Source organism: Ursus americanus, chromosome 22, assembly GCF_024610735.1.
Source record: "Ursus americanus isolate L20-20 chromosome 22, mUrsAme1.1.p, whole genome shotgun sequence".
In the NCBI taxonomy this organism is placed as follows: domain Eukaryota; kingdom Metazoa; phylum Chordata; class Mammalia; order Carnivora; family Ursidae; genus Ursus; species Ursus americanus.
In genome coordinates this window covers 29,759,675-29,768,119 of record NC_142148.1, presented here as the reverse complement: position 1 = coordinate 29,768,119, position 8,445 = coordinate 29,759,675, and the positions used below count along the sequence as shown (strand labels likewise).

Here is an 8,445-nt window from a genome sequence, read left to right as displayed (position 1 = left end):
CTCCTTATGCAAAAGGCCAACACTTTTTTTTTCTTTCTGTAAAGGGCACATGCCATTGAGGACAGACTCCAAAGATCTAGAACTTTTTCCTTCAGCTTCTCTCTTCCCTCCGCACCAGGAGAACAGCTCCCCTGGCCTACAGGCACCCACGTGCTTGGTCCCAGCTTTTCCTGTGCTGAGTTTTAGCCTCTCAGCCTGGCTGCGTCCAAAGGGACTAGTCCACACACCCCGCATTCCTGAGCCCCCCCCCCCCCCCCGGCAGGGGGAGAGGAACACAACCAAGCACACCAAGCAGCTTGAGGGGATGCAGGAAAGGCTGATGAATGCGACAGAACAACATACAATGTAGTAGAGACAGCAAGACTCTGGAGCTGCGCTGTCCGATGCGGTAGCCACTAGCCACACCCGGGTATTTAAACTGAAATTACTTGAAACTTTAAGAAGGTTCGTCATTTCGTTTCTCAGTAGCAAGAGCCACATTCCAAGTGCTCAATGGCCACATGTGGCCACTAGTTGCCCTACTGAGCAGTGTGGGCAGAGAACATTTCCAGTCACTGCAAAAAGTTCTATGGACTGCTCTACAATAAACCCTTCTTGGTTGGCCTGGAGACCTGTCTCTCACCCCTGCAGAGTCATTTTAGGGAAACACTGGCTCCTTGTTGTAACCACCACGGTCCCTATGTCCCCAGGGTTCTGTCCTTTCTGTGACTCTCCATGCTGTTTTTGCGGATGTGTCCCAAGTCACATATTTTGACAGAAAACGTTATTCACAATTCCCAGCGGGAATTTACATTTCGATTCTCAGTAGATCTGCTAAAATGGGAATGAGTGCCATCAGCTGTGAGCATTGAAAATCCAATAGGTTTAAATGAAAATGCGTATGAACGTGTGATGGAAGAGTCGAGATAGTCTCCTCCAAGGAACATATTTATTTTCCTGTTTGGTAATTACCATATGAAGAGAGAGGAGGCTTAGAAGATAAATGTTCTAGCGCTAAATCTGTTTATTAGCAGGGGCTGTGGTACAGGTCTTTACACTTGCCGTCCCGTCTGTGGGTGGCGACAGCAGGCTGTCACTGTTGCAAGCCTTCCCAAGTGAGTGTCTCGTCCGCACTCCCTCACCCTGCCCCTTTTGGTGGGCCATCCGTACAGTGCGATGACATTTTTATTTTGCTGCCCAGTGGTTCCCAGATGTTCTCATTCTCGGGCCTCCTCCCCTGGGCTGTGAGTGGTTTCAGAGCTGCTACAGCCAGAACACAGCGTCCCCCAGCATCCTTCCATCACCAGTGCTGGTCTCACTCCTGCTTTTCACTCCTTTGGAATCTTGCTAGCAGCTCTTGAAAATGCACCGGAGTGATCATAGCCATTGCCCAAGGAGCTGGCAGAAGAACGAGTAGAAACAAAAGAAGTGCTTCCTGAAGACAAGCAAAGTTTTTAACCGTATGCTCGTTGAACTCTTCCAGCTGTTATCTCAGCCGACGGCATTCTAAGCCATGGCCTTGCTGTGTGAGGATCGGCTGTCCAAGCCGGCAGAGGAGAGGAAGCCATCGCCTCCTGGGAAAGGCCGAGCTGGATGCTATGGACATCTGCAGGCTGCCCGTGGCCCAGGATGTTTCCGGATCAGCAAGTGCAGCCCGTGGGAGGCAGCTCAGGGGGCAGAAGGAACCCAGGGCGAGGAGCTGGGAGGAGCGGATTGCCTTGCCCTCTCCCAGCCTCGGGAGGAGATGCAGATCACTCTCAGGGCCCCCGGGAACCCCATGGAATCGCCACGTTGAAATGAGGCACACGGAGCTGCTCTTCTCAGATTGCAGCTGTCTTTTACTGGGTACGTGCTGTGGAGAAAAACAACTCTTTCCCCTCCCGTTCCCGGGATGGGTTTGAGGGACCCATGAGACCCTCACACCTAACAGAATGTTCTTCCTACAGTATCTATTTCACAGTTACCCCCATTAAACCCAGCTCTGCATTCTCTATGCCCACACAATATTTACACATTAACCATTATCTCTAGTTGTAGACCGAAGGTTCTGGTTAATCTTTAACAACTGGGGTTGGGGGACGGTCAGAATTGGCAAGGGGAGTGGGCATATTGCCCCTGATAACGTAATTCATTCACGGCCCCAATTCACGTCTGTCCCATGGCGACGCTTTTTGCCAATAACTTTTCAGTTTCTCTCACTAAACAGGTGGAGTCTATTTCCTCGCCATTTGGATATGGACTCAACCAGGTGGCTTGCCTTGGCCACCAGAAGAGGGCTGCCGGAGTGACCATGCGACAGACTTCGAGAAGCCCTGCACGGAGCAGGGACACTCGGCCCAGTCCTCCTAGCCAAGGCCAGCCTTTACCAGCCGACAGTCAGCCAGCCCCAGAGCACGAGTGGGCCCTGCCCAGACCAGCAGAGCTGCTGAGCTGGCCCCAAACACGTAAGTGATAAAATGTGGGAGGCCACTGACGTTGTGTGGCGGTTTTTTATGCAGCGTTATCATGGCAAGAGATAACTGATACCCCCTGTAAAGTGAAGGATGACCCCTTCTTAATGTTAGGGAGAAAGTGAGTCTCAGAGGGAAACAGGATTTTGGTAGTTTTTCTAGAAAGATGTGTAGGTGTTAAAGTCGGAATCTCTTTGTGTCACTGTAAGTTTCTAATTCTCATAGGCAAGTGCATTGACTCTACCATAGGCCCAGCCTTGCTCAGACCCCCCCGGGGGCCAGTCCCTCTCCCATTCTAGTAGGACTTAGGGAGCCCTCTAGCACTAGCTCAGAGATTCAGAAGTTCAATGTCAGGCAAGGTCGTTATGGTGTCTGTTCTCTTCTCATCTTCTTCCTGGTGACTGAGTCCTGTTCCGTTCGCAGAGTCACACAGCTGTGACCTTCTTGGTTCTCAGGGTCCACACATTCTCCACTCCTTTGAGTTACTGGAGCCCTGCTGCTGACGTATGTTTTCCGAATTGGGAGCGCCACAGACTGCCTATTGCCATAGTTACGGGTCTAGGGTATACGTAATAAACGACAACAATGGACTACCTCTCCTCTATAAATTATTCTCTACATTCACAACGGAATTCTGTCTCCTCCAGGCCCCAAATGCCTACTCCACTCCGGAGGAATGCTTTTTCTGTCTTGGGTCTCATCCTACCACCAACCCAAACCTTTTCAGGACAGAGAATGAAGATATGGGGAGTCTGGCCATGGGAGACAGCTACTGGGACACTAGTAGCTGGATTCCAGGGAAAGATGGCGTCCAGGGCCAGGCCACGTGGCTCTCCTGATTAATATGAGCTGAGAATAAAAGATTAAGAGACCTCTGGTTTCATCAGCAGCTAGAAACTGCCTTAGCAGCTGGATAGTGATTCAGTTTTAACCAAACCTAATTAAAAAGAGAGAAATTAGGGCAGAATTGCCCCAAGTGTAATATTGGGGATATTAGGTATTGTGGAAAAAAAGGGGAGACCATTGTCATAAAATATGAGGAACACTGGCTAAGCCTTTAAACATACTTCTTGGTTGTAGTTCTTGGAAATTCTTCCAAGTGATTATTTATTGTCAGTCTCTAAAAGGGAAGTTTTTAAAATGCATTAACCTCAGGGTTCTTTATCACAGAGTCTGTCCAGGGACATTGTGGAACATGGATGTAGTGAAGAAGTGTGACACTCAACATTCCAGCAAGGGCAAAGAGGGCCCACGTGATGGTCTATGCAGAGCAATCCAAACGCAGGAGAGAACGGAGGCCCTAGAGGTACCGGGAGAGGGGCAGTGCCGAGCTGACATGCAACTCAGTTTGGAGACACTTGGGAAAATGGGGACACCTCCCTGTAGTCAGAACTGGCAGCATCTTTGTGCCCTAAGGATATAGTCAAAACTGGAAGATGGTTCTAGAAAGGCTGAGGCTTTTGCTTGCTGGGGAGTAGATCCTACTCAGATCTCTCTCCAACCAAAAGCTGGAGTGTTTGTGTCAGGAACCATCCCTAGGAGGAAAGAGGCTGTAACTCCCCTCCCTCCTACCACCGCCAGGACAGGACGCTGCCTCAAAACCCAGTCGGTTTTTGTTAACTGTTCAAAGCCCGGATCAGAAGCCTGTATCCTAATTAGTACTTTGGAGTTGTATGGTCTGCCAAGTCGTATCACTCTTGCTTTGATCTTCTCGTTTTCTCAACTTAGAATTTTTATGACGGAGAATTCTTTAATATCTTTATTTTTTTTAACTTCCTGGAGGATATTTACATAGAGATATTTGCAATCCTTTATGAAAATTAAGGACACAGATTTCCTTTCCTCTATAGATAGGTCAACACGTAATTTCCTGTTCAAACAAATTTTCTTCAGAGACAAGAAGGGGGCACTGTTAATAACTCTCTTGGAAGGAAGTGTCCCAGGCAAACTGCAGAGTGTGGTCACCTGCTCACACGTGTATAAACATCTGTGCGACATGGAGTTTTGAGAACAGATGTCAGAGTTTGATGATGCTGTAGAGATGAGGGGCCAGGGAGAAAAGACGGGTTAGTGGCCCAGAGGGACTGTGGGCGTGGCTAGTGCCAGACATCCAGAGAAAGGAAATGACTGGTTATTATGGCACGTGTAGACTAATACAGTTGTGGGCACGTTGACTTTGGAGGACATTGGAGATCATATTAAAATGCACAGAAAAAGCTCTCCTTCTGCAAGTTTTGGAGAAATGTTCTGTCTTTGAATTAGGCTCAAGTTGAAGCTGATAAATCTAATCTTTGTGTGGCGGGGGGGGGGGGGGCTCCAGCTTCCCCTCATTCGCTCAGTACACTGATAGATCTTTGCCACAAGGGACTAGGGGATGCCCAGGGAGAGTAAGGGTATTTAATACCATTAAATACATGCTGATTTTCTACCATGGGATATTCGAAACCAAGAGGTATTAGGATTTGTAAATTATATTTCATAGAATCACTATTATCCATAAAGCACAATCATATAATGGCAATTTAAATAAACCGCAGTCATTATTAATTAGAGCTGTAGTATATGTCCAGAATTAGAAAACAGAAAATTCTGTAAGTGGGAGAAACTTAAGACTAATTTCATTGACATTGGTTATTTTTTAAAAATGTTTGCGTGTGCACGTCTCCTTTTCCTCTCCTTCCCCTTCCTCCCCATTATTATTATTATTATTATTATTATTATTATTATCATCATTAATAGTAGTAGTGGTAGTATTGTTTGCGAATGTTAATGAACATAGAACCAGGCACTGTGCTGAGTGTTATTAATCTTGATACCATTGCTAATGAAGTCCCCATTTTACAGATGAGAAAGCTGAGGTTTGGACATGATTTGTCTAAGATCAGAACACTAGGAAATCTGGTTACTATGGCGTCACTTGTTACAGTTGTTAAATGCTTATTAAATGCACACAGTTATTAAATGCATATTAAATATGTTACAAATATTAATGCAGAGAGAAAGCTCTGCTTTAGTATTTTGTGAGGAAGTTTATGTCTTACAATTAGGCTCAAGTTCACTATCAACAAGAGCTTGCCTTTTATTTATAATTTTTTTTATTTTTTAAAGATTTTATTTATTTTAGAGAGAGAGAGAGTGTGTGCTCAAGTGGGGGAGGAGCAGAGGGAGAAGGACGAGTGGACTCCACGCTGAGTGCGAAGCCTGATGTGGGGCTCGATTCCACGACCCTGAGATCATGACCTGAGCTGAAATCAAGAGTTGGAGGCTTAACCAACTAAGCCACCCAGGCGCCCCAGGAACTTGCCTTTTAAAGCAGGTAGGCAGCAGCATGCTGAGAGCGATTCCTAGACGCACGCTAGGGCTCCCCAAGGGCCAAAGGCAGGCGATGAATGATGGCGCCTATCGTCAAACCACCCTTAACAGCCTGCCAGAGCTGAGAGGGATGGATGGGAGCGGGGTGCAGAAGGCATGTTCTGCCATCCATCGGCAGGCACATATTCCTCAGAGCCTGCCAGAGATCTTAGCAGGCAACAATTCTTCAATCTGAATGAATTATGGAGAAAGACAGCTTGTGAAAACTTATGTGAAATTTGGAAAGACTGTTAGCCTTATTGTTCTCAGCCATAAACTGCACTCTTAAATTAAAACGTCCAAGTTGTTGGTGCCAAGTAAAGGTCTTGCCAGGTGTACTTTAATGAATGAAAAAGAGTAACTTGTGATGATGATTTGTATGTTGTATTCAATTAGGTACTGAGTGGTTTAAAGAGAGTTTTCAATGACATTTTTCGGATTATAAAAATAATGAAATCATTATAGAAGTCACAGGAAAATGTTCAAAGAGTAGTCACCCACAATGTTATCTCCCATAGTGTATATAGATTGTTAAATCTTGTCCTTTTCACATCATAGCATACTGAAGCATTTTCCTCTACAGGTAAGCATTCTGTGGCAATACTTTTAATAGATGCATATTATTTCATTGTGTGACTATGTTCTAATTTATTCATGCTGTCTCCTATTCCTGGGCTTTAATATTTTTAATTTTTTCCTATAATAAATAACACTGTGGTGAACACCCTTGCCAATAAATCTCTGTATATAATTCTGAATGCTCCCTTACCAGAGATTCCAAATCATGGAGTTATTAGGGAAAGGTGTAAACATTTTAAGACTCTTGGTGTGTGCATTGCCACATTCCTTCCCTTATAAAGGTTCCTACCAACTTACTATCTCCTATGAGCAGTGAAGTGTTCTAAATTCTCCCAATTTTAATGAAACGAAATGACATTATCTCACTGCTATTTGTTAAAATGGTGATTGTGGGGTCCTAAAGGGTATATCTGGTCTTTATTTCTGGTTCCTGGCACAGAAATTCAAAAACCCTTGGGATTTCCTGAGTGATAGGCATGTCTTTTCTAGGTTAATGAGGTGACTCAGGAAGGGTCCCGTGATAGCATCAGAATGGGGGCTGGTCACCACGAAGACCCACCTATGTAATGAAAGGGTTGGAACTCTGGGTCCACTGGACCACTGGGGAGGGGTGGGACTGGCGTTTAATGAAGTAATCTTTATTTCATCATCAAACCTACCAAACGAAAAGCCAGTGAAAGCTCTGGCGTGGTTAGTGCAGTGCACCCAGTGTGGGTGAAACATACAAATGATTATTCATCTCCTGCCTTTGGTCCTTGGGAAGCCCTAGCCTGCATCTAGGAATCACTGTCAGCTTGCTTTAAAAGGCAAGTTCCCGGGGCGTCTGGGTGGCTCAGTTGGTTAAGCATCCCACCCTGGATTTCAGTTCAGGTCAGGATCTCAGGGTTGTGAGATGGAGCCTTCCTCAGGCTCGTAGGCTCATGACCTGCTTAAGATTCTCCCTCTCCCTCTGCCCACCCCCTCTCAAAAAAAAAAAAAAAGGCAAACTCCTGTTGATGGTAAACATGCCCTACTTCTAAGACATAAACTTTCTTATGAACTTACAGAAGCACAGCCCTCTCTCTGCATTTTAGTATTATCTCCAATGTCCTCCCAAGACGACCTCTCCATGTCTGTCCCAAGTGACCCTGTTAACCTTTTTTCATGGTTACATTCAACAGATAGTTTTTGCATACCCTCTATGTGCCAGAAAAGGTGGTAGATGCTGGGAATTTCATTAGGAGCAAAACCGGAAACAATTCCCACCTCTGCCTGTGGGGAGTGAAGTCCAGGGGTAGGTGGAGATGTTAATCAAATAATCACCTGTCATGTAAAATTGTGCAGTGCGGAAGTCTAGGTGTTATGAGATCATGCGATAGGCAGATTTGACTTTGGGAGGTGAGGGAAGGCTTTCTTGAGTAGGTCAACGAACTGACCTCCGAAGAAAGAGAAAGAATTAACTAGGAGGAGAGAAGTGTGTGGAAGGGAGGAAGCATTCCAGGTGGAGAGTGCAGGCCATGCAGAGGCCAGAGCGTGGGTGAGCGGGGGCATGGTGAGTGAGGCATACAGCCGACGGGCTGGATGTCCAGTGCACAATGGGTGTCTTCTTAAGATGACTTCAAGTGCCGGAAGGAACAGTATCCCGCTATCTCAAGAAATTAAGGGAACAAAAAGGCAGCGGTGAGGGAGAGGGTTGTAGACCATCCACTGGGGTAGGAGGCACTGGACCAGCTACTCAAAGAGATGGAGGTGTTTGCACAGGAGCCTCACAGACCTGGGATGTACCTGGGAGATTACAGGGGGAAGAGAATGGGAAGCTGACATCTAGGGATCCCAAAGATGACAGTGTTGACGAAAAAGAATAAACCGTCAGAGTTTAAGAGAGCCAAGGCCACTGCGGGGGGTTGGAAATTTATCCTCGGAGTGTGTATGTTGGACAAAACAAGACAATGAATGTGATAAGCACGCACAACTGTTCTCAAGGCCGAGCCTTGCCCCTGGGACAATGTCCCAGTGTCCACCAGCAGTCACCCACGTGCCTTTACTTGTGAGGAGTTTATCTTCAGAGGGCTAGCTTGCCCCCTGATCCTGCCTGAGTCTTGGGAAA

At 46.3% G+C, this 8,445-nt stretch overlaps 1 long non-coding RNA gene across 1 annotated transcript; it reads left to right on the top strand.

Moving 5' to 3' along the window:
* The first annotated feature begins 2,190 nt into the window (after nt 1–2,190).
* On the top strand, nt 2,191–7,143 carry LOC123800567 (uncharacterized). The gene is made up of 3 exons (XR_006781955.2): nt 2,191–2,423; nt 3,600–3,735; nt 5,538–7,143. It is a non-coding gene; the product is annotated as an uncharacterized LOC123800567 (long non-coding RNA).
* The last annotated feature ends 1,302 nt before the right edge of the window (nt 7,144–8,445 follow it).